At 43.2% G+C, this 24,060-nt stretch overlaps 1 long non-coding RNA gene across 1 annotated transcript; it reads right to left on the bottom strand.

Annotated features, from left to right (window-relative positions):
* Nucleotides 1-21,221: 21,221 nt before the first annotated feature.
* Nucleotides 21,222-23,716, bottom strand: LOC118540336 (uncharacterized). Its single transcript, XR_013447516.1, has 2 exons — nt 23,562-23,716; nt 21,222-22,781 (listed from the first exon to the last, which is right to left on the bottom strand). It is a non-coding gene; the product is annotated as an uncharacterized LOC118540336 (long non-coding RNA).
* Nucleotides 23,717-24,060: the final 344 nt, after the last annotated feature.

Below are 24,060 nucleotides of genomic sequence, written 5' to 3'. Positions count from 1 at the left end.
GAGGGAGAACTTCGTGGGGGGCGCGGCGCCCGAGGGCGGGCGGGGAAAAGCAGGAGTGCGGGAGGGGCTGGGAAGCTAGGCTTGCGGCGGTCCGGCTCGGATCCTGAAGCACCGAGGAAGTGAAAGGGGCGGGAGCGGCGGGGTGGGCCGCGGGCGGTGCGTGAGAACCGGCGCGGGCGGGCAAACGGGAGGAGAGGGGGAGGCGCCGGGAGCAGGTGGTGCGGCCGGAGGGGGGCGGGGGAAGGAGGGAGAGGGACGGGGGTGGGGGAGCGATTAGGCACGTCCTCGAGATAGGAGGACTGGGGATGGACTTGCCGAGTTAATAAGCGTAAAGCCAGAATCTGTCAAGGTTTATTTATGCAGCTCAGAGAACTTGAAGAAGTTGTGAGCTTACTGGTGGAGATATGTTCTTAAAATTTTCCTCTATCCGAATTTTTTTAAACATATTTTTAGTATCTGGTGGTATTTATTAAAACAAAGTTGATCACAGTATTTCATGAGGGTTGGGAGAAAAGGAACAAAAGGCATTTAAAAAGAAAAATCGTATTTCTTGATGCACTCTACCGAAATTTTGAGAAAGAGTATGTTTCAGCAATCGGATACATTGTGTTAATTTTTAGGGCAGAGTAGGGGCTCTGTTGGTTGGGAGATGGAAAGGCAAGACTCACCGTCAGGTGATCATGAACAAGCCCTACACTAAAGCCTCGTTTTTCTCACCTGAAAAAAATTAGAGCAATGAACTCCCCTACTGATCTCGCAGCGTGTCTTGTAATTCAGCGTATATTTGATGAAAAGTGGGATATAAGCATTGTCCAGTTGCGTGGGTGGGGTTCCCTGGGGAGCGGTCGTGGGCTGTCTTCTCTGTGCGCTCTCCGGATGGCGTTTGGTCCACTCGCAGAGGGCCATCCTGCTTCCAGACCGCCCTGTTCTGAGATCCGGGCATATCTAACTTGGGTGCCACAGAAATCTGACAACTTGTGTGTCCTAAACGGAGCTCCGCACCTTCCCTCCGAACTGCCCGAGTCTCCCATCCCAGCAACTGCTTCACTACAGCTTGGACATCAGCCCCCAACCCCATCCTGCAGTCGTGAAGCCCCAGGATCCGTTTTACTTCCGTCCTTCTGGTCGTCTGGTTGTCGCTCCTGCCACGCTCTGACTTCCTCTGTACAGGCCACGAGCATCCTCCACCTGGACTACCGTAGTTTTCTGCTTACTAGTCTTTCGGCCTCGGGCTTCGCCCCACCCCCATCTCGACACTGCAACCGGAGAGGTATACTTTATTGGAAAGTAAATCCGATCGTGTTACTCCCTTTTAAAATCTCTTAGAATATCTCCGTTGCCCTCAGGATAAGTCCTATCTCCTTAAATTCGCTTTGTAAGGCCCTCCTAATCCTGTTTCCGTCCCGGTCCCCAGCAGGATCGTTTACGACCGGCCACTCCTCCCACCCTTCCCCGAGTTCCAGCCTACCTGAATTGCTTTCAGTTCTCCAAGGCGAGAGTCCTCTAGCTTCTGCAACACTCCCCGGTCTCCTTCTTTCTGAAGAGGTGGCTTCCTTCCCTTCCCTCACCTCCTATCCCCAAAGTGAAGGACCAGTTGCATCCCTATGTCCACGGTGCACCCATCGCCCTACGCTGCGGTCGCCTGTTGTGCCGCCTGAGTGTTACATCCCACAGCAGCTTTTCAGAACGGGGGCCGCATCCTGCTCACCATTGTTCCCAGTTCCCAGGATGGTCTTCGGCAATACTGGTCGGAGCCCAATCACCCTTTAAGAATACACAGTGATCGGCTCAGGAAAACAAAAATCAGGGTAGCCTTAGGTATCTACTGATAGATTTATTTTATATTGCTGTGTTTTTCAGTTTTGAATGCTCCTCTCTTAATAAGTTTCTCTATTAAGAACCAATTTTTTTAAAAAAAAAGGTATAATAAATTTTACTGAAACCATTCGGACGTTTTTGTCACAATTAACTATAAATCTCCTTTAGCAGCAATACTGTGTGTGGTTTGTGAAGTGAAATTCTGGAACAGTGGCTCCCTGTTTAATGCTAATAGGCAGAAATGTTCATTTTAATCCCAGGCTCTGAAATTTTAAAACTGAGCTGAAACTAATGCCCCAGTAATGATAGTGGAAGGAAAGAGTATCATGGTAAGAGTTCTGATCCTTGATTCTTATTATTAATTTTTAGAACAGCAATTATCAATATGTTAACGAACTGTCCTGATACTGACTTAAAAAAAAATCCTGTACTCTTAATATTTTTCTTTTGTTTAGGAGATGTCATGGTAACAAACTGAAATTCTCATTTTCCTTGTGCTCACTCAGAGCTAGCAATGCTACATATGTACATTTAGATCGGTAGTGTTTCTAAACACCACCCTGCTACACACTTTCAATAAAGTTAAACAAGAATTCTTTGTTGAGAGATGTAATATTTGGAGGGGAGGATAAGGGAATAAATCTTAACTACTACAAATTGTTTCCCTTCAGCCTTACTCTGAAGGAGATCCTTGTTGGTTTTCTCATTACTGTACAACTAGCCTGTTGACTTTGTTACACTTTGGTGGAAGGGAGTATAATTTAGTAAGAAATAAAACTTTTTAAAAGAAGAGAAAGTTTCTTTAGTAAAATAAGCAAAAAATAAATGAGATTATATAAAGGTAAAAGCAAGTAATGTATTTAAAGTATTTGAAGCAGAAAAAAATATGCATTATAATTATTTACTATTTCTGTAGGTAAGTATTCTCCCAGTTATGTATCATATCTGTTTACAGGACAAACCAAGTGATTATTGTAAACAAATGATAGGGGAAAAGTAAATCCCAAAGAGCTTCTCTTTGTGTATGTAGGCTTGCATAATTTTGAGTTTAAGAAAACATTTTAGGCACTGATTTGGTAAAAGTCCTATAAGTACACTTTACTGACATGTTGGCTAGCTGCATTTTTCGGTTTTAAACCTTTTTAAAAATCTTATTTCCAAATTTTGTGGCGTGGTAAATGACATTTAAAAGTGTTTATAGTGAAACATTTTTTTAAAAATAGACCATTTTAAGAGTGTATCTACAATGAAATACATTTCAGCCTTATTTGAGCATGGCAAACCTGATTAGGCGAACACTTGAAAGAAACACACATTTAAGATGAGATCTAAGATTGCCATTTGCTACATTTGTTGGTTTTAGCAGAGATTTCAAGTTAACTGGGCATTGAGAATAAACTGCCAATCTAGCAGAGATATGCAGATAGTGATGACTAGCACATAATATAGTGGGGAAAGGTTGGCATTTGGAATTAAGACTCAGGTCCAAATCAGCTAGTTTTATGCCTTCTGCCAGTTATGTCTGAGAGTTTCCACATTATAAATTAGCAACTATTTACCATCCTGACCAGCTCACACTGCTGATGTGAGAATCAAATGAGGATAATGTATATCACCAATCTTAAAATACTGGCCAAATAGTAGTTACCCTTACTGTTCTATACATTATGCTTTGGACCTGGAGACATTTGGTTTTCACAGAAATCACACACACACACACACACACACACACACACACTGAAAAAATCTAAGAAGAAAATAAAATTACTTTTTCATAAACTGATTCCCTAAGTAGGGATTATGTACTGGCATTTATTCATGGGTAATCCTGATATTAGAGGAAACTGGGGGACTCTATATAAAAAATAACTATTGGAGTAAGTTTAAGAGGATTCTGGTACAGTCTGGATTTTGTTATGCTCTACATATTATACAAGAGCAAGGTGTGTGTGTGTGTGACACTAATAAAAATGGATAAAGAAAAATAAGGCAAATAATGAAGCATAATTGCTTCAGTGCTCACTGTCAAAGGTTAAAAGAGGAAGATGTTCTTCAGTGACAATATTTACGTATTATTGACTCATGATAAATCTGAAGGATAAAGTAGCAACAAAAACCCTTCTATTATTCCTGGCTCCTTCAAGCAAGTCTGAAATATTTGGCCAGTGGTTAATCGTCCTCCCAGGTTTGACTGAGAACTTACTATGTGCAGAAAGGGACAATGCACACTGTATGGATGGCAGAAGAAACACAAGATGCATTTTTTCTCAAGGAAGCTAAAATCACATTTTGAGAAAGAAAAAAAGCAAAGCCCTAATGCGTCTGTGAGTGAGCCTCCATTCTTTCGAGGAATGGGTAGCTGGGCAGACACTTTCCCACCCACCTTTCTCTGCAACCTTCTAACCCCACCAGCAAGCAGAGGAGGTGACTCCCGCCTTGAATACAGCACTCTCACCCCCCTGCCATTCTACTGTTACAGCCCCATTCTCTTGGCTCCTAAAATTTTCAATTTTCTAAAGCTGTCCCTTAAAATGTAAATCTCCTGGGAGGGGCACAGATGGCGCTTTAAGTTAACACCTAAATAATCTTTCACCTGGTCAACAGAGATGGGTTTTATCCTGCTGAGATGAAGAAAGTGAACAAGATGGCTAAATAAGAGACCGTGAACAGCAAAGGTAGAAAGGAAGAAAAGATCAATGACCCAGTGAGGTGGGACCCAAAAGAGCTTTGACAGTTTTGCCTGGAGCTTCTCGGGCTCCATTTCTGTGCTGGTGTGGCGTCATGCTGTGGGATTCCAGCCTCGCTCAGACTTCCAGGATCTGTTCATCTGCCCCACCCATATTCCTCCTCGGTCAGGGAATTCCACTGAATTCAGACCAGCTTGGGGGTAAACACGGGACTAGAAGAAAAAGCAGTCTGAAGGTCAGAAGACTTGAATTCTTTTTGACTTTGAGCCATTCAGACCTTCCATAGACTACAATTTCCACATTTTTATGTAAAAGGAGAGAGTGGATTACATTCCTATTCTGCTCTGGGTTTCTCCCTTTCCCTGCTAACTTCTCCAACTCTTTTTACTCCAAAGGCGAAACACCCCAAAAGTCCATGGATGAATGCATGAATAAAATGTGGTATATACATACAATGAAATATTGCTCAGCCTTAAGAAAGGAAGGAAATCCTGACACAGGCAGCAACATGGATGAACCTTGAAGGCATGATGCAAAGTGAAATAAGCCAGACACAAAAAGAAACATTGTATGATTCCCCTCATAGGAAGTACTTAGAGTAGTCAAATTCACAAAGAAAATAGAACAGAAGAAAGTAGAACAGAGGTTTCCAGGCACTGAAGTGGGGAGGTAACGGGGAGCTATTGTTTAACGGGTACAGATTTTTAGTTTGGGAAGGTGAAAAAACTCTGGAGAGGGCTAACGGTGACAGTTGCGGAGCAATGTGAATGTGATTAATGTCGCTGAACTGTACACTTAAAAATGGTTAAAATGGTACATTTCATATTATGTATATTTTATCACAAAAATTATTTTTTTATTTTAAGGTCTTATTTTTTATTTGAGAGAGAGAGCGAGCCCAAGCTGGGGGAGAGGGAGAAGCAGGCTCCCCGCTGAGCAGGCCCAGGACCCTGGGATCATGACCTGAGCCAAAGGCAGCCGCTTAACCGACTGAGCCCCCCAGGCGCCCCACCACACACACACAAAATTTTTAAACAAAGAGACTTGGAAGCCCACAGTGGGATCCCTGCTTGAAGACCTGTTTTGTGTCATCTGCCTCATGCCTTGCCCCTGACTTTTCCGTGTGGCTGTTTGAGTTTTGACCCATCCTCAACCTCTGCCTGCATGACAGGACCCCCTCCCTAGCCCCCTGCAGGGAACGCTCCTCATTCTCCCTCAAACCCACTCCTGGACTCCCCTAGCTCTTCTCGAGCAAACTCCCTTCTTACAGTGCTCCGCCACGACTCCAGAGCTGTCATCCCAACCCTGAGCCTTGTTCTCCCATGTTCACGCGGGACATGGCCTGGAACCACCCCACTTCTGAAGTGCATCCACGTGTAGTCTATACCCACAGCCTTCGTTCTTCCCCCACGGCTTTGATTTTTTCTTTTAAAGAGTTTATTTATTTATTTGACAGAGAGAGGCACAGCGAGAGAGGGAACACAAGCAGGGGGAGTGGGAGAGGGAGAAGCAGGCTTCCCGCTGAACAGGGAGCCCGATGCGGGGCTCGATCCGAGGACCCTGGAATCATGACCTGAGCTGAAGGCAGACGCTTAACGACTGAGCCACCCAGGCGCCCCTTTGGCTTTGATTTTATTACACCTGCTCTTCAACCTCACGGAGACCCCATCCCCTTAGCCTCTCCCCCAGCACTGCTCTGTACTTCGGGGGTGGATACGGCACCCTGACACATGGGCTTACTGGCTGCAGCCCCAACGGAGCCAAAGTGAAGCCTATCAGTGCTTTTCTCCAAGGCCCTTAATGATTTCCTCTTACACTCTAAAACGGCACTCTCGAAGCCTCATTCTGTGTCACCCTCGGCCTCTCCTCATGCCATGCGACAGAGCACTGCCCCGTCATGGTCCCACACTGCCCTGCATGAACGGACCTCATTTGGCATTGCCCATGCTGAGTGCTCCAGAAGTGCTACCCTCCCTCTTGTTCCAAGTCTCTGCACCAGCAGATCCCACTGCCTGCCAAGCCGATTCTCTCCTCTTCTTTGTCTGGCCAGATCCTATTTGTTCTTCGGGTCTCAGCTGGGACCTCATTTCCGAGAAAGCACTCACTGGGCCCTACCTCAGTCTGCAGGAAGGGGGTGCGTGTGCCCCTAGTACCTGCTGCTTATCCCCACTGTTATAATCAGACTGCAATCTCCCCAGATGTGGGATTTATCGGGCAGAGACTGTGGCTTATTCATAGGGCATCCTTCGCGTCCAATACAGGGCCCAACACAAGAAAATTGGTTGGAAATTGGTCACTGAATATACTTTTAAGAACACATGAAAAAAAAAAGAACACATGGTTATAGGTTTGATCTAATAGATGATCATCTGGCTTACAATTTTAGTTCTGTGATTTTATTATATTCTTATAAATAGCAAATCATTACCTTTCACATTAACTTTTTTTTTTTTTTTACCAACAACTAGTTGATTTTAATACTTTGTATAACAGTTAGAATTAGGTTTGACTGCACATAACAGAAAATCCTCAAATAACGTTAGCATAAACAAAATAGAAATTTTATCCCAGATCTGTACAAGTTCTGGGCTTGTACTATGTACTTCCAGGCTGATGTGTGTCTCACTTCAAATCTTTAGGCATTGATTTTCTTTGACTTCGCCATTCAGAAGCTTTGCCCCTATCTCTGTGGTCCGAGATGGGGGCTAGAGTCAAATTTGGGGCAGCAGGGTGGAGGGAAGAATAAAGAAAGGGTGAAGGGCATGCACCAAGTGTCTTTCTGGAAGTTCTTCCGAAGCTCACATCCAACGTGTTTGCCTATGCACTGTTGGGCTGATTTAACCACCCCTAGCTGCAAGGGAGGCTGACATACACCCTCTTTGTTTTGAGCAGCCATGTGCCCAGCTAAAATTTCTATTGGTATGGAAGAAGAGGACCAACGAGTATTGGGGGCCAAAAGAAGGGCGGGCCATCCCTGAATTTGAAAAGTTATAGATATGTCAACATCATCATCCTGATGAATCTAGATTTGAAACATCTTCTTCCCAAATCTTCATCTCCTTTGTCAAAAGGTCATGACATTTAGACCCAGCAGTTTTTACAGCAAGCAAGTTATTAAATTTCCAGGGTTTTTCGTATTAGCCAGTAATGTAAGAAACAAGTGCTACCAATTCGTCCTCAGAATGAGGCTCAGAGATGAGGTGATGGGGGGTTGGAAGTGAAGGGTGAAAGTAGAGTAGAGGGCTCAGAAATAATAGAGAAAGGATTGCACATTTTCACACTCCTAGTATGACCCTGAGTCTCCCTGGGTGCATTTGTTTTGTGCTGTGTTTTCCCCTTGGCTCTCTGGGGAGTGTTCTAGCCCTTCCTTCCTCAAGCCCCTGCAGTCCCTCCTCGGGAAGCTGGAGGTGTGTTCCACCACGGGCCACCTTGGATGCTGCTTTAGACCGGTGCCAGTGCCCTTCTCCCATTGCCCCAGTGGAGAGGTCAATCAGAGCAATCTCTGCAACAGGACAGGGTGCACACGCTGCTTGCTTGGGCCTCAGACAGTGCTTGGGACCCCAGTCTGCCCTCCATAAATCTGCTCTCGCTCATCCCCAGCCTGGTCGTCCTTGTCATCCTCAGCCCCTCACCCAGACACCAAGCCCCGTGCTCAGCTAGTCTCTCTTTCATTCTCCCTTCCGTGCTTCTCTGAGCTTCTCCCTTGCCTGTCTGAGCTCCCCTCTCTCTCTCCACAGTTCCTTCCAGTGCTCTTGGGAACCCTGATTCCTCTGGAAGCTTCATCCTGTTTTTATTCTCCACACCTCACTCACTGTGAATCAACTTCCCTGAATAACCTCACCCAAAGGTCAGCCCTCTGTCTCTCTTCCTGAGCTGAGGACCCTGCTCCTGCCTCAGCCCCTCGGCTACTCCCCCTCCATGGGCCGCAGACTTGCCAGAGCTCCCTCACTTGGAGAAAGGGCTCCCTTGTCTCTGCTGCTCTATCCCTTTCCTTTCTTTCATGGCCAAATAGGGAGATATACAGAATCCACCGCCCCTACCCCCCTTGCTTCCCCAGCACTCCAGCTCAAATCCCAGTCATCAGGTTGTACTGGCCACATCTTTATGAAACTAAGATGTTGACATCATCCGTGACCTCCAAACCACCTAATCAGATAAAGGCATCAGATTCCTGGACTGTAACCTGGCACCATTGTCATTGCCCTTTCATCAGAGTTTTCTCTTGCCTTCTGTCAGGCTGCATACTCCGGTTCTTTTCTTACCTTTTACGACCACTAATCAAACAGCAAACGCCAATAGCGAATGCTTAATGAGTGTTTATTTTGTGTCAGGCGGAATATAAGGTGCTTTATACACATTATTGCACTTAACTTTTGTATTAACTCTAGGAGGCAGATGTAATTATTATCCCCACTTTATGGATAAGGAAACTGAGGCTTGTACGCTTACGGAGGAAGATGATGTGCTCAGAATGATGACACTGGTCAGAGGGCTGGACTCAAACCCAGATTTGTGGAATTCCAAAGCCGTGCTTTTGCCAGTGGAGCACATTGCTTCTACTTTACCCGTTGTTCCTCTTTTCCTGATTACACCCTAACTGTGAGACTTCCCAGGGTTCTGCTTTGGACTACCTGCTCATCTGTCTATAGATATTTACTTTAGCAAGGAAGTGTTTGACTTTCACGGGCTGAACTCTCTCATTCATTTATTCATTCATTTTTACCTATTTACTATGGAACATTTTATTTATTTTTTTTGAGATGTATTTATTTATTTGAGAGAGGGGCAGAGGGAAAGGGGAAGAGAGAATCTTAAGCAGGCTCCACACCCAGTGCAGAGCCTGACAAGGGGCTCAATCTCATGACCCTGAGATCACGACCTGAGCCAAATCAAGAGTCTGATGCTTAACCGACTGAGCCATCCAGGCACCCATATTATGGAACAGTTTAAATGTATGCAATGGTAGAGAGGATCTCCCCAGGTATTCTCAACCACACCCAACAATCATCCATTTATGGCCACTACCATTTCATCTCTACCCCCCCCATTCCCTATGTCCTACTCCTACTGGATTCTTTTGAAGCAAATCTCAGAAACTATATCAGTTCATTTGTAAATATTTCAGTATATATTTTTAAGTTTTAAGGACTCTCTTTTTTTAGTCTTAACTACAAAAATATCCAAATATCTAATCAGATCAAATTTCCTCAATTGTCTCATAAATTTTTAGAAGAGTCAGTTTGTTCAGATCAGGATCCAAATAAAGTCCACAAATTGCACTTGGTTGATGTTGCTTTTTATTTAAATCTCTTTTAATCTTTAGATTCTCTTTCCCTCTCTCTCTTTTTTTTTTCCTTGCAATATATTTGTAGAAAACACCAGCTCATTTGTCCTGTGCCATGTCCCACATTCTGGAGTTTGCTGATCACATCGCCACTGTGTTGTTTAACACATTCATCCCACCACCCACCTAAGTTTCCAGTAAACTGTAGAGGTGTGATCTGATTCAAGTTGATTTTTTGGCAAGAAGATTTCATAGGTGAAATGATGCACTTCCATCAGGAATCTCATTCATTTAGATAGCTTCATTCTTTTATCATCAGCTAACTGCTGGATCATTTCACTGGGATAATCTGCCATCATCTCAAAATCAACATGTCTAAAAACAAATGTATCCTCCCCCACACAAACTACCCCTTTTGACACCATATCTGTTTCTGCAGTTTCTACAGTCCTCTTAAATCACTTGGCCTCCAGGTCTCAGAGCCATCCTCCACTTTTCCTCCTCTCTCATATTCAGTCATGAAGACCTGTCAGTTCTCTCTCTAGAGAATGTGAACAGCTTTTCCCTTCGATTCTCACACCTATTGCCCTATTGCAGGCTTCAAAAATATTACAATACCTTCTCCCTGCTGGTCTCTTTTTCCTCAATTCCACTCGAAACTGTCACTGGATTGACCACCTACACATCATGTGCTCCTTACCATGTACTTCCTAGTCACGAACCTTCAATGGCTACCCATTTCTTTTGGAGTAAAGTCTAAACTGCTGAGAGTACTCTAACACAGTCTGGTCCCAACTTACATTCCCAGCCTCCCCCCCACAGTTCATCTTGCTTAGCATTAGATGTTTTTCTATAGCCATGAAAACCAAGTGACTTGAAGATGTGTAGACCAGTGTCATATCTGACATCCTCTTTCAGTGCTGAATATCAGAGAGTCAAATGAACAATTATCCAAGCACTGCAAAAAGGCAAAGCTTCTCTCTGAGGATGATTCTACATTTGTCTCAAGGGACACCTGTGGTCCCGTGCTAGGGGAAGGGGAAATTGCCTGTCACTCTGGCAAAACACTGCTTGCTAGCTTTCTCAGCTTTCCTAATAAGATGTTCACACTTCTACCTGTTGTCTGGTCTTAAAACATGTGACTGGCCATTGACCAGTAATACAGAATGCCAGCCACTTAGGCTCTGTCCTCATGTCACCTGTTCTCTGGCTCTAATTATAAGTCAAACACACAACCCCCCTCCCCCAACAACACAAAGAACTCCCAGCTGAGAGAAGGATATTCAGGCAAAATTCTCTAGGAGACATGATATTCATCCACTCTTTCGAGAACTTTGTTAAGGTAGACCGCTGAACGTCTGCATCCTGGATGACCTTCAACCAAGATGCTCCTGATCATTACCCTGGCTTACACAGATCCTGCTCAGGGTCATGACTCACTGTCTCCTACGTGAATTCTCATGCGAGACTTTCTTACAATTTTTTAAACAAGCTTTTATTTGTTTGAGAGAGAGAGAGAGAGAGCATGTGTGTGCGGGCAGAGGGGGGGCAGAGGGAGAGGGAGAGGGAGAAACAGACTCCCTGCGGAGCCCAAAGTGGGGCTCAATCCCAGGACCCTGAGTTCATGACCTGAGCCGAAGGTAGACACTTAACCAACTAAGTCACCCAGGCGCCCCACTTTCTTATAAAATTTGACAGAAAGAACCAGTACTCAGAAAGCTGTTATGCATCCTTTACATAGCAAAAGCCATGTATTTATGGTTTTGCTTCTTTACTCTGGCCATCAAGAGGCACAGATACAATTGCAAAGCTTAATAACTGGTTACTTCTCTTGATTAAAAATTTGTTATTTTCCCCTAGGTCCTGATTTCAGCTTCTATTTCTTTCTTTCTTTCTTTTTTTTTTTTAAGATTTATTTATTTATTTATTTGACAGAGAGAGTGAAAGAGCACACGCAGGGGGAGCAGCAGAGGGAGAGGAAGAAGCAGTCCCCCTTCCGAGCAGGGAGCCTGATGCGGGACTCGATCCCAGGACCCTGGGATCATGACCTGAGCCGAAGGCAGATGCTTAACCATCTGAGCCACCCAGGCGCCCTCAGCTTCTATTTCTACTTTAATAATTTTGTGTTATTTTTCACCCTGTAAGTGTCTTAAAATGCATGTTGGAATGAGCCAGTGTATACATTACATAAATAAAATATTGCTACATTCCTCCACCCAGGCAAAGGTCAACTGATTTACTTCATAGACTCGAAGTTTGCTTATTGTGTGCCTTCTCTTTGGAATGCCATCCCACCCTACCTCCCACCACTCCTCCCTCTGCCGAAAGCCTGCCCGTCTGCCCATCTTCCTTGAAGGACCACTCCACTTCCATGAACTGTCCTGACTGCCCCAGCCTAGAGCCAGCCTTCCTTCCTCTGAGAGCCTTTCATGTTGTTTATACACTATTCATTTACTGCTTCCCATACTCTGTCTTCTGTTGTTAGTTTTAGAAACATTTTTTTTTAAATTGAAAGTAATATGTGCACACAGTCAAAAATTTAAACTGTACCAGAGAGGTTGCCCAGGAAAAAGGTATTCTGTCATCTGCAACTGCCTGAGAAGCAACCATGCTTGTTAGTTCTTTGTGTTATCATTACAGGTATAGCTATGCATTTACAAACACATGCACATGAATACACATATATGTACACACATATATATGTGTATATATATGTATATATAAATTCTTTGGTCCTTTTGCCCCCAACTATAAACATACCATATACATTCTTCTGCATTCTTCTGCATCTAGACTTTTTTCCCCCATATAACAGTATAGCTTGGAGATTATAGCACCTCAGCACAAAAATATATACCTTATTCTAATAGCTATGTAGCTTCTATTATAAAGATAAACCATAATTTATTTGAATTGTTAGACCATCATGGTCCATGTCTTGGACTAAATGTACCCTCTCTGAGGGCAATGGAAGGGATATGTCTACATTTAATATATTCCTCCACAAATCCCAGAGGAAAAGCTTAATAGGGGCGCTGGATGGCTCAGTTGGTTAAGCATCTGCCTTGGCTCAAGTCATGATCCTGGAGTCCCAGGATCGAGCGCCATGTCGGGCTCCCTGCTCATTGGAGAGTCTGCTTCTCCCTCTCCCTCTACCCTTCCCACTTCTTCTTCTCTCTCTCTTTCTCTCTTTCACTCATTCTCTCTCTCAAATAAATAAATAAATAAATAAATAAATAAAATTTTTTAAAAGGGGAAAGCTTAATAAATAACTGATTGTCAATTGTTATCAGTAAATAGTCAAGTAGCAAGCAATCCTATTTTATAAAAATATTTAACTTGAAAAAGTCTTATAGCATTATCCAATCACAACCACACCTGCCTTTCACTAAAATTTTCCATGTTGTGGTATACTTTTGCTATTATCTACAGCATGTTTTGGGAAGGTCTGACCTTGAGGCATACGAAGCTTTAGCTCATGAAGAGAAGGGCTGGGTGTGCCTGATCTTGTGACAGCGGCTTCCAGGGAAGACAATGGGTCCTGCCAAGCTCCCACACCCAGAGACAGGAGCAGGGAATCTGCAGCGCCAAGTGCAAGAGAACCACTCCAAGGAGAGAGCACAGCAGTACATGAGGAAGCCAGCCTCAGTTCTGCTCACAGGACGTAAGGCCTTCACCGTGGAGTAGGCAAAGGGACAGGGGAGCTGGCATGAACCGGACTCAGGGAAGGAGGAGTTACAGAGTGCCAGGACCTTGGTTGAATGGGTCCTAGTCTTAAAAAAGATGAGGCTATACCCATGTTGATAACAGTGGTATTCACAGTAGCTACAAGGTGGAAGTAGTCCACGTTTCCATTAACAGATGAATGGATAAGGAAAATGTGGCACATACTACAATGGAATATTATCCAGTCTTAAAAAGGAAGGAAATTCAGACACATGCTATGACGTGGATGAACTTTGAAAACATGTGCTAAGTGAAATAAGCCAGACACAAAAGGACAGGTATTATATGATTCCATTTACATGGGGTACCTAGATTTGGTAAATTGACAGGAGAGTAGAGTGCCAGGGGCTGGAGGGAGGACAGAATGGGGAGTTAATGTTTAATGGGTACAGAGTTTCCATTGGGGGTGACAAAAAAGCCTAGAGATGGATAGTAGTAATAGTTGCACAACATTGTGAATGAACTTAATGCCACTGGCTTGGACACTTAAAACTGGTTTCTTATTATGTATGTATGTATGTACGTATGTATTTATTAGAGAGGGGGAGAGAGGGGGGAGGGGCAGAGGGAGAGAGAATCTTTTTTTTTTTGCTATCAAAAAGATTATTTTTTTAAATTTTATTTTATTATGTTACGTTAATCACCATACATTACGTCATTAGTTTTTGATGTAGTGTTCCATGATTCATTGTTTGCATATAACACCCAGGACTCCATTCAATATGTGCCCTCTTTAATACCCATCACCAGGCTAACCCATCCTCTCACCCCCTCCCCTCCAGAACGCTTAGTTTGTTTCTGAGTCCATAGTCTCTCATGGTTCGTCTCCCCCTCCGATTTCCCCCCCTTCATTTTTCCCTTCCTACTATCTTCTTCTTCTTCTTTTTTAAACATATAATGTATTATTTGTTTCAGAGGTACAGGTCTGTGATTCATCAGTCTTACACAATTCACAGCGCTTACCATAGCACATACCCTCCCCAGTGTCTATCACCCAGCCACTCCATCCCTCCCATCCCCCACCACTCCAGCAACCCTCAGTTTGTTTCCTGAGATTAAGAATTCCTTATATTCCTTATATATATATATATATATATATATATATATATGTCTCACATCTTCTTTATCCATTCATCTGTTGATGGACATGTGGGCTTTTTCCATAGTTTGGCTATTGTGGACAATGCTGCTATAAACATTGGGGTGCACGTATCCCTTCAGATCACTACATTTGTATCTTTGGGGTAAATACCCAGTAGTGCAATTGCTGGGTTGTATGGTAGCTCTATTTTCAACTTTTTTTTATTGTTATGTTAATCCCCATACATTACATCATTAGTTTTAGATATAGTGTTCCATGATTCATTGTTTGTGCATAACACCCAGTGCTCCATGCAGAACGTGCCCTCCTCAATACCCATCACCAGGCTAACCCATCCTCCCACCCCCCTCCCCTCTAGAACCCTCAGTTTGTTTTTCAGAATCCATCGTTTCTCACGGTTCATCTACCCCTCCGATTTCCCCCCCTTCATTCTTCCCCTCCTGCTATCTTCTTTTTTTTTTTTCTTAACATACATTGCATTATTTGTTTCAGAGGTACAGATCTGAGACTGAACAGTCTTGCACAATTCACAGTGCTTACCAGAGCACATACCCTCCTCCCCAGTGTCCATCACCCAGTCACCCCATCCCTCCCACCCCACCCCCCACTCCAGCAACCCTCAGTTTGTTTCCTGAGATTAAGAATTCCTCATATCAGTGAGGTCATATGATACATGTCTTTCTCTGTTTGACTTATTTCGCTCAGCATAATACCCTCCAGTTCCATCCACATCATTGCAAATGGCAAGATCTCATTCCTTTTGATGGCTGCATAATATTCCATTGTATATATATACCACATCTTCTTTATCCATTCGTCTCTCATTGGACATCTTGGCTCTTTCCACAGTTTGGCTATTGTGGACATTGCTGCTATAAACATCGGGGTGCATGTACCCTTTCAGATCCCTACTTTTGTATCTTTGGTGTAAATACCCAGGAGTGCAATTGCTGGATCATATGGTAGCTCTATTTTCAACTTTTTGAGGAACCTCCATACTGTTTTCCAGAGTGGCTGTACCAGCTTGCATTCCCACCAACAGCGTAGGAGGGTTCCCCTTTCTCCGCATCCCCGCCAACATCTGTCGTTTCCTGACTTGTTAATTTTAGCCATTCTGACTGGTGTGAGGTGGTATCTCATTGAGGTTTTCATTTGGATTTCCCTGATGCCGAGCGATATTGAGCACTTTTTCATGTGTCTGTTGGCCATGTGGATGTCTTCTTTGGAAAAATGTCTGTTCATGTCTTCTGCCCATTTCTTGATTGGATTATTTGTTCTTTGGGTGTTGAGTTTGATAAATTCTTTATAGATTTTGGATACTAGCACTTTATCTGGTATGTCATTTGTGAGTATCTTCTCCCGCTCTGTCTGTTGTCGTTTGGTTTTGTTGACTGTTTCCTTTGCTGTGCAAAAGCTTTTTATCTTGATGAAGTCCCAATAGTTCATTTTTGCCCTTGCTTCCCTTGCCTTTGGCGATGTTTCTAGGAAGAAGTTGCTGTGGCTGAGGTCGAAGAGGTTGCTGCCTGTGTTCTCCTTTAGGATTTTGATGGACTCCTATCTCACATTTAGGTATTTCATCCATTTGGAGTCTATTTTTGTGTGTGGTGTAAGGAAATGGTCCAGCTTCATTCTTCTGCATGTGGCTGTCCAATTATCCCAACAAAATACTAGCCAATAGGATCGCAGTACATTAAAAGGATTATTCACCACAATCAAGTGGGATTTATTCCTGGGCTGCAAGTTTGGTTCAACAATCTTTGTTGAAGAGACTGTCTTTTTTCCACTGGACATTTTTTCCTGCTTTGTGGAAGATTAGTTGACCACAGAGTTGAGGGTCCATTTCTGGGCTCTCTATTCTGTTCCACTGATCTATGTGTCTGTTTTTCTGCCAGTACCATACTGTCTTGATGATTACAACTTTGTAATAGAGCTTGAAGTCCAGAATTGTGATGCCGCCAGCTTTGCTTTTCTTTTTCAACATTCCTCTGGCTATTCGGGGTCTTTTCTGGTTCCCACAAATTTTAGGATTATTTGTTCCATTTCTTTGAAAAAACTTGATGGTATTTTGATAGAGATTGCATTAAATGTGTGGATTGCTCTAGGTAGCATTGACATCTTCACAATATTTGTTCTTCCAATCCATGAGCATGGAATGTTTTTCCATTTCTTTGTGTCTTCCTCAATTTCTTTCATGAGTATTTTATAGTTTTCTGAGTACAGATTCTTTGCCTCTTTGGTTAGATTTATTCCTAGATATCTTATGATTTTGGGTGCAATTGTAAATGGGATTGACTCCTTAATTTCTCTTTCTTCTGTCTTGTTGGTGTATAGAAATGCCACTGATTTCTGTGCATTGATTTTATATCCTGCCATTTTACCCAATTCCTGTATGAGTTCTAGCAGTTTTGGGATGGAGTCTTTTGGGTTTTCCATATAAAGTATCATATCATCTGCAAAGAGTGAGAGTTTGACTTCTTCTTTGCCAGTTTGGATGTCTTTTATTTCTTTTTGTTGTCTGATTGCTGTGGCTAGGACTTCTAGTACTATGTTGAATAGCAGTGGTGATAGTGGACATCCCTGCCGTGTTCCTGACCTTAGGGGGAAAGCTCTCAGTTTTTCCCCATTGAGAATGATATTTGCTGTTGGTTTTTCATAGATGGCTTTTACGATATTGAGCTATGTACCCTCTATCCCTATACTGTGAAGAGTTTTAATCAAGAAAGGATGCTGTACTTTGTTGAATGCTTTTTCTGTAGCTATCGAGAGGATCATATGGTTTTGTTCTTTCTTTTATTAATGTATTGTATCACATTGATTGATATACAGATGTTGAACCAACCTTGCAGCCCAGGGATAAATCCCACTTGGTTGTGGTGAATAATCCTTTTGGTTAGTATTTTGGCTAGTATTTTGGTGAGAACTTTTGCATCTATGTTCATCAAGGATATTGGTCTGTAATTCTCCGTTTTGATGGGGTCTTTGTCTGATTTTGGGATCAAGCTAATGCTGCCCTCATAAAATGAGTTTGGAAGTTTTCCTTCCATTTCTATTTTTTGGAACAGTTTCAGAAGGATAGGTATTAATTCTTCTTTAAATGTTTGGTAGAATTCCCCTGGGAAGCCATCTGGCCCTGGGCCCTTGTTTGTTGGGAGATTTTTGATGACTGCTTCAATTTCCTTGCTGGTTATGGGTCTCTTCAGGTTTTCTATTTCTTCCTGGTTCAGTTTTGGTAGTTTATACATCTCTAGGAATGTATCCATTTCTTTCAGATTATCTAATTTGCTGGCATATAGTTGCTCATAATATGTTCTTATAACTGTATTTCTTTAGTGTTGGTTGTGATCTCTCCTCTTTCATTCATGATTTTATTTATTTGGGTCATTTCTCTTTTCTTTTTGGTAAGTCTGGCCAGGGGTTTATCAATCTTATTAATTCTTTCAAAGAACCAGCTCCTAGTTTTGTTGATCTGTTCTACTGTTCTTTTGGTTTCTATTTCATTGATTTCTGCTCTGATTGTTACTATTTCTCTTCTCCTGCTGGATTTAGGCTTTATTTGCTGTTCTTTCTCCAGCTCCTTTAGGTGTAGGGTTAGGTTGTGTATTTGAGACCTTTCTTGTTTCTTGAGAAAGGCTTGTATTGCTATATACTTTCCTCTTAGGACTGCCTTTGCTGTATCCCAAAGATTTTGAACAGTTGTGTTTTCATTTCCATTTGTTTCCATGAATTTTTTAAATTCTTCTTTAGGGGTGCCTGGGTGGCTCAGTTGCTTGAGCGACTGCCTTTGGCTCAGGTCATGATCCTGGAGTCCTGGGATCAAGTCCCGCATCAGCCTCCCTGCTTGGCGGGGAGTCTGCTTCTCCCTCTGACCCTCCCCCCTCTCATGTGCACTCTCTCTCTCTCTCTCTCTCAAATAAATAAATAAATAAAATCTTTTTAAAAAATTCTTCTTTAATTTCCTGGTTGACCCATTCGTTCTTTAGTAGGATGCTCTTTAGCCTCCATGTATTTGAGTTCTTTCCGACTTTCCGCTTGTGAGTGAATTCTAGTTTCAAAGCATTGTGGTCTGAAAATATGCAGGGAATGATCCCAATCTTTTGGTACTGGTTGAGACCTGATTTGTGATCTAGGATGTGATCTATTCTGGAGAATGTTCCATGAGCAGTAGAGAAGAATGTGTATTCTGTTGCTTTGGGATGGAATGTTCTGAATATGTCTGTGAAGTTCATTTGGTCCAGGGTGTCATTTAAAGGCTTTATTTCCTTGTTGATCTTTTGCTTAGATGATCTGTCCATTTCAGTGAGGGGGGTGTTAAAGTCCCCTACTATTATTGTATTGTTGTTGATGTGTTTCTTTGCTTTTGTTATGAACTGGCTTATATAATTGGCTACTCCCATGTTAGGGACATAGATACTTACAATTGTTAGATCTTCTTGTTGGATAGACCCAAAGAGTGAAAATCTTAATCAAGCTCCACGCCCAGCGTGGAGCCCGATGCCAGGCTCGATCTCACAACCCTGAGATCATGACCTGAGCCATAGGCAGACACAACCCACTGAGCCACCCAGGCGCCCCAAAATTCAATCCCTCTTGTGCCACTGCCTCAATCTGTGCCATCTCTGAGCCTGCATGTACTATTTTACCCTTGCTGAGTCAGGTCTGGTAATGAGACATTTTCTTTTCCTGAGAGGCAATAAACGAATAGGCTGTTGGTGAAACATGTGAAATTATACTTAATCGACTGTAGACCCAGGTGACTTCGAAGTGATTCAAGGGCTGTGGCTTATGAGGGCCCCACAATGGAACTGTGAGGACGGGACCAGGAATGGGATGGTGTACTCCTCTGCAGCCAGTTGGCTTCTGTCTTGTTGATCTCATGAAGCTCTACCCTGTGAACTGAATTTACAACAGCTTACACCGCAGAGAAACTCCAGAGAGGAGCTTAGGAGATGGGTTAATACGAATTTTTGCTAGCTATCTAAATGAAAAGGCCCAGTATAGCAGCTCAATCATATTATAAACACATTAGAAACATATTAAAAAGTAATTCGGGCGCCTGGGGGGCTCAGTTGGTTAAGCGACTGCCTTCAGCTCAGGTCATGATCCTGGAGTCCCGGGATCGAGTCCCGCATCGGGCTCCCTGCTCAGCAGGGAGTCTGCTTCTCCCTCTCCCCACTCCCCCCTCTTGTGCTCTCTCTCTCTCTCAAATAAATAAATAAAATCTTTTAAAAAAAAAAAGTAATTACTTCAGAGGAAGTTAACTACGTTAAAATACAAATTAAGATAAAATTAGGAATGTTTTCTCCTTTCAGATTCAAGTACACAGAATCTTTTTTAAAAATTAGTTTTGTCTTTCTGTGCCCAGTCATCCCAGCACCTTAAATGTAACCCTCTTTCCATGAGCATTTGTCGTTGCTGGCCTCCTACATGCCAGACACTGTCCTAGGTTCTGGTACTGAGCCCAGCACTCCCATATCCGAGTGGTGCGCTGCATATGTGCATCCCCATGACCGCTACATTTCAATGTGGAGCAGTTAGACAGAGAGTAGTTAGCAATTCTACCCAGGAGAAGGGATTAACCGGCACTGGTTGTCCAATTCTCAAGTCCGTCCTATCCAGAGCTGCAGCCTAAGGCAAGATACTGTGATAGGGTACAGACTTGTCTGTCAAATGTGACTTTTCCCCCTTTAAAAAAGCAGAGGAGGGGTGCCTGGATGGCTCAGTTGGTTAAGCGGCTGCCTTCAGCTCAGGTCATGATCCCAGGGTCCTGGGATTGAGCCTCACATTGGGCTCCTTGCTGGGCAGGGATCTTGCTTCTCCCCTGTCTGCTATTCCCTCTGCTTGTGCATGCTCTCTCTCTCTCTGTGTCAAATAAATAAATAAAATCTTTAAAAAATAATAATAAAAAATAAAAAAGCAGAAGAAAGGGCAAACAGTTGGATGTAAAGGAGTTCAGTCCACAGTGGATCACAGGAAAGGCAAGTAGTCTTTCAGCCATTATTAGATTTCTGTTTGGGAAAAAAACACTAAGCAGGCGTTTAGGAGGTCTGGGTTTCAATCCCACCTTTGCCTTTCGCAGTAGGGCAATCTCTCAAGCCTTTGATTCTTCATCTATAAAGGTTGTGTGTACGTGATTCACAAAACCCAAATCTTATATTCTATCTACTGTGAATATTTTGACCAAGGAGGAAGAAGCCTGGAGCATCCTGTGCTAGCAATAATTATTGGCAAATATCTAAACCAGAGTAGAATGTAGGCATATCATGAGATCTGACACATGAGATACAGAATTAGGTGACCTTAAATTATGACCTGTTCTCATTTTACATCTCAAAGTACATCTTTGAGTTTGACATAGTTTAGCCTAGAACTGTCTAAGAACTTGCAGCGATAATGTTATGTCCTACTGTTTGACATTGACACTCCTGAGGTCACCAGAACAAAAACAACACTCAAGGCTTTGGCCTGGTTAACATTGGAATTCAACCAAATGGGCCAAACAGCCACCCAGAGTCTTAATGAAACAGAAGGAAGAGGAGACATACTTAGTTATTTCTTTGTTGTCGTGAACATATCTATTCCCAAAAAAAGGATTTGAGATGGCCAGAAATCTCTCACATTATTTTATATGCAACTCATGTCCTACATTTAAACGAAGACCGTGATTGTGGCTACTTCATGGCTCCAGGTAACAACGCAAGCTGATCTGGCATGGCTCTGGGGTACCCTACTTTGGCTATGTGGCCAGTGATCCCTCTTGGTCTCCATAAAAGAGAATGACTCCCCCGGGGTGAACCTGGCAATCCACCATTTGTATTCCTTTTCTCCAGGGGTGAATATCACTTCAGAAAGTTGCGTAACAGCTTAGAGCTGCTACAATCTCATCTCAGGACTCAATGAGAGTTCTTTTACTTTCTTTTTGCAGCTTCTTTCTTCCCTGTAGGGACTATTCCAAAACTTGAACTCTTTCCTCAAATCTCGTGACCATCCATGAACATTTTGATCTCAGCAAATGATTAGCCACTGAATTAATAAGAAAAACAGAAGCTACTATAAAATGAATCTGCTTAACTTTCTGTCATCTCTCCCTGCCCCAACCTATAAACTTATTGCCATTTTCACCCACCTTTCTTGGGTTCCAGAAAGACAGGTGTTTTTCCTGTCGTCCACCCAGGGCTTGATGACATCTTCTTCCCCATGAGCCTCACTCCCTGATGTGGTTGCCCACTCCCCTCCTGCTCCTGTCTCCTACTCTACAGGAATGCTTATCATCCCGATGGTTGTTTTTGTTTTGTTTTGTCTGTTTGTTTGTTTGTTTTTTATTTTTTATTTTTATTTTTTTTTTTAAAGATTTTATTTATTTATTTGACAGAGAGAGACACAGCGAGAGAGGGAACACAAGCAGGGGGAGTGGGAGAGGGAGAAGCAGGCTTCCCGCGGAGCAGGGAGCCCGATGCGGGGCTCGATCCCAGGACCCTGGGATCATGACCTGAGCCGAAGGCAGACGCTTAACGACTGAGCCACCCAGGTGCCCCTGTTTGTTTGTTTTTTAAACCTGCTACCCTCTCTTTGATGTGAGGTCTCCTCTAGCTACCATCCCATCTCTCTTCATTTCATGACTACACTACTACAAACAGTCTGAAGTCTACACCAACTGCCTACACTTCCTCAGCTCCCATTAAATTTCTCACCCCTCTGCAATCTAGCTTTTGCCCTCAACACTCGAAACTGAAAAGGTTAACAAAGACTAAATCCAATGAACACTTTTCGTTCCTTTCCTTCTTGCTCCCTCTGTGACATTTGACTTGTTGCTCTTTTCCTTCTAGAAACTCTCCTCTCTTGAGGTCTTATTTTTCCTTTCAGATTGATCTTCATGAGTTGTCTTCAGTGGCTTCTTTTTTGATGTCTCCCTTTATTATTTTTTTCTGCCTGTCTCCTAACAGTTCACATGGATAAGTAATGCTCCCCAGTGAATTACTCCTCAGGGTGGTCACGGAATTTCCCACTTTCCTTCTCCCGTCACATCGATTCTGGGCTTGACCTTGTGACTTGCTTTGGCCAGTAGAACATCAGTAAACGCAAAGCCAGCAGAGGCTTGATAGGTGCTTGTGTTTTGGGGCTTGCCTTCTTAGAACACTCCTCAGAGACTGCCATGTCATCTGGATGACTAAGATAAAGACCAAGGGGAGAGAGAGAGTGAGAGAGACAGAAAGATCTACCCCAGGTTTTCCAACTGAGCCCAACCCCCAGTCAATCCACCAGATGAATAATAACATTTTTGTTTTAAGCCACTACTTTTTGGGGTGGTTTGATACACAGTAATAAATAACTGAGAAAACATGGTGTTTTAAAGATTCCTGTTAGCCTGTTTTTGTCTCATGTTGCATGTCTTTCCAAACAATGCCGTCCATGCTAACGGATTTTTAAAAAAGATTTTATGTATTTATTTGACAGTGAGAGAGGGAACACAAGCAGGGGGAGTGGGAGAGGGAGAAGCAGGCTTCCCGCTGAGCAGGGAGCCTGATGTGGGGCTCGATCCCAGGACCCCGGGATCATGACCTGAGCCAAAGGCAGACGCTTAACGACTGAGCCACCCAGGTGCCCCGCTAATGGATTTAAGTACCATTCATACCTCATGATTCTTACACCTACATTTCTAGACCAGATCAGTCTTCTACATTCTCATATCTTACTTACTGGGCATCCCCACTTGAATATTCCACAGATCACCTCGAATTCCCACCCCAAACACTGTGTTCTACAAACTGCTCCTGCCCCTTATTCTTTATCTTGGTTAATGATGCAACTGGTTACCACTCAAGGAGGACACTTAGAAGTGAATCTTCACCCTTACTTTTTATTCACTTACCAATTATCAGTCATTCACCAAATCTTATCAAATATGTCACCTAAATATCTCTTGCATTTATTCCTTTATCTCCATTACCTCGAATGCTGCCTTGGTCAAGGGCTTTGTCATGTTGTACTTTGACCATCGGCGATGTCTCTTCATTGTCTCCTTGCTCTGAGGATTGGCTCACCCAGCCAATACATCCATGTTTGTCCTGATCATTTTCCTGCTGACAATCCTTAGGGGCTCCTCACCACCTATGGAATAAAGATTTCTGAATAGGCTACAAAACCCTCCCCAACCTGGCTCCACCTATATTTCCAACCTCATTTCCTGTCCTGTCCCTGTTTATGCTGTGCTTGTGCCAAATTACTTGCAGTGCTGACACTAGCCATCTGCCCAGTAGATGTCCTGGACAGTTTTCCTGCCTGGTATACCTCCCCAGCCCGGCCATCTGCAGAGTCCTTGAAGACCCAGTTTAAATATCACATCCTCTGTAAAGCCTCCCCTGCCTCTCTGCGCAGAAGCAAAATCAGTCGTCCCTTCTTCTGCACTACCACTCTACCCAGTAATACCACTATTGTACGCATTTGAA

This window comes from Halichoerus grypus, chromosome 5 (genome assembly GCF_964656455.1).
Source record: "Halichoerus grypus chromosome 5, mHalGry1.hap1.1, whole genome shotgun sequence".
NCBI lineage: Eukaryota > Metazoa > Chordata > Mammalia > Carnivora > Phocidae > Halichoerus > Halichoerus grypus.
Note: the sequence above shows the minus strand (reverse complement) of the source record. Positions and strands in the feature narration are given on the sequence as shown.